A 2,960-nucleotide genomic window follows, 5' to 3' on the forward strand; every position below is an offset into this window, starting at 1 on the left:
GGCTTTTCAGTTCTACCTTTGTGTTTGCATGGAGGTCATTCTCCCTGCTAAATAAAATCACATCCTCTATAATTTACTCTTCACTAACATTTGGATCACGGTCATAAACATTGCACATTTTCTTACAGATGTATCTATGCAAGAGTTTACCTAAGGTATGTATGTAGAGAATGCAATTACTTAACCCTACAAGGCCGAATGGTTTCCTGAACACCTACAGTGTGAAGTGTCTCTCATCACACCATTTTCATTAGACATGGAGATGTCTTAGTTTCACAACCTAGTGGACATAAAATGGTACTGGTTATGGCCTTAGTCTCTTAGGCAGATAAATCTTTTCATTTATCTAGCTACATGTTCTTTAAATGCCTTGGGGTTTCTTTGTGTCTTTATCTCACTTTTCTAAAGGATGACGAACAGAAAGTTAATAAGCATCTTCATGCTCTTGGTATTTAATGTATCGTCTTAATATAGTGCTGAGTTAACTCGAATGGTGCCTCTCACTTTCACGTGTGTTATAGCCTGTGGTTTTCTTTTCTCTGGCTATCCTCGTTTAGTAAGCTATATGAGTCCCATACAATAATCTAGGAAGTCTTCCCTCACCACATATGCTTTCAACGTGTGGTTAAGATTCTGAATAATAGTACTGCCTTTAAAAGAGGGGTAAAAAACTGAGGCAGGTGTTGACAAAAAGACGTCATAATTTGTTTACTATTCACCACTACTGGACAGATTTATTTAGCATCTGCATTTAACAAATATAATTTCATCTATTTGATCTAAATACTTTGTCCACTTAGTTTATTTTGAACCAGGGTCTCACTTGTCTTTGTTTTGTGATGGGAAACAGCCCAGGGCCTGGTGTGTGTGAAACATGTAGAGCTATTATTACTTACCATACTCATCCCCCTCTAATCTCTTCCTTTATTTGTACTGTGTTCCTCCTAATCTCCTTTTCATTGGGCTGTTTCACCGCCTGCCTCTTTCTTGAGAAGGTACCCTTGAGAGTAACACACAGTGAAATAATCTACCTTAACATTAACTTGGCACCAGGCACTCAGAGCACTTTGCTTCTAACCACCCTCCTTTCTTCTGAACCATACTTCCCCAGTTATATCCTTATTTGAAAATTCCACAAGATTGCATAACAATATTTATTCAGTTTTACAAGTTTACAATTTCTATAAATACTTCATTATGATTGCATTATATAAACAACACTTTAAATTTATAATATTGATCACTTCATTTCAGACCTTGCTTTTGGGGTAATTTTCCTCATTGAAGACCATCCCGTTTCAGTTTCTTTAATGAAGGTCTGTTGGTTCTGAGTTTTGCTTTGCACTGGTTTTTATAGTTCCACTCAAGTCTGAAGGCATTTCCTGCTTTCTTATGTACACTGCTGCTACTGGGGGTCTACTCTGTATGAGACTGACTTGCCTCTGCCGAGGGGCTTTATGTCCCTTGGTTTCTTAAAAACCTTGCTTTGTATCTTGTGGTTCACTACTTGGATCAAATCATGGATTTGACTTTTTTAAAATGTGTTTAAGCTATATTGTTTCTTGAATTTAAGTGTTTTGCTAACACGTGTGGGGAACCCTGCCTGTTTCTTGAATTTAAGTGTTTGCTAACACGTGTGGGAACCCTGCCATCTCAAGTGCTCCTCTCTCCCATTCTCCCCACCTGGTTCTCCTAGACCATCACCCTTCCTTCTCACCTCCCTCCTGCTGCTCTCCCTCCCACTCCACTGATCTCTTCCGCTGTGTCTGCTACTACTGACCCGCCTGCAGTTTGTCCTCCTCCTTAAAAGAATGTGGTCTTCACTCTGAGGAGCACTGCCTGGCTCTCATCCACATCTATGGCTCTATCCTTTGTTCTCTACATCACTGTTGTGGACTTGGGAGAAACGACTTTAATGAGTGTGGTGGTATTTTTTTCCTTTAGTTTATCCTAAGGAGCATTACCAGGCTCTCATCCATATCTATGGCTCTATTCTTTATTCTCTGCGTTGTTGTTGTGCACTTGGGAGAAATGACTTCAATGACTGTTTTTTCCTATAGTTAATTCTCATACTGATTCAGTGTATCTTGTACCTCATGACTTACAATCATGAACTAATAAAATACTGCTTGATCATAATTTATGGAAGTCTCAGGTCTAAGTTAGGAGTGCTACTAGTTTGTTTCTGCCAGGATCTGCACTGAACTGCAGGGTGAGAGCTACAGAACATTAACTGCCCTACCTAGGACAGCATCTCCGATTCACATTTTTCTGTTTTTGGTGTGAGGCAAGCAGCATACTGCCGTGCTGCTACTAGTGCCTGACATCCAGGAAACCACTGTCCATTTGTATGCTTAAAATAGTATTCATGACCTCAAACTTAAACCATGTCCATAAGCTGTTGCACCTGAGTGCATGTTGGAAATGTCCTCTAGGATGAACTTAGAGACAATTCCTGATGATATATCAACTGCAGTCAATACTGACTGCTCATAGTTTGCATATTTTGATCAATGTGCGATGTCATTCAGTAGGACTAAATTCTAAAATAGCTCACATTTTGACTCTTCTGAAGATAAATAATAGTGATTTGTTACATGCAACTCCATTTAGATGCATAGTTTACTTTTGAAAACCTGGGCCCGATAATAAAAGCAGGGGAAACGAGGCAGCTGGTGATGTCATGTAAGTCAGAAACACATCTAATAGACATTCTCATAGCAGAGCTTAAATGCAGGTGGGGCATTTGCATCTTTAGTTTTCATAGCTGTTGATCAGTGTGTTCCGGGTGATCAGGAAGCTCTTTGTGCCTCACCCTAATCACTGAAGTAATGGAAGGAGATGCCCGCAGCAAGGACTGCAACTGCAATTGCTGCAATCGCACCTAGAAGTGAAACAAACACAAAACAATGCAAGTGGAATGAGCGAAAGAACGGCTCAGCTGATCCTCAGGCTCTGCA

The sequence above is a fragment of the Microtus ochrogaster genome, chromosome 6 (genome assembly GCF_000317375.1).
Source record: "Microtus ochrogaster isolate Prairie Vole_2 chromosome 6, MicOch1.0, whole genome shotgun sequence".
In the NCBI taxonomy this organism is placed as follows: domain Eukaryota; kingdom Metazoa; phylum Chordata; class Mammalia; order Rodentia; family Cricetidae; genus Microtus; species Microtus ochrogaster.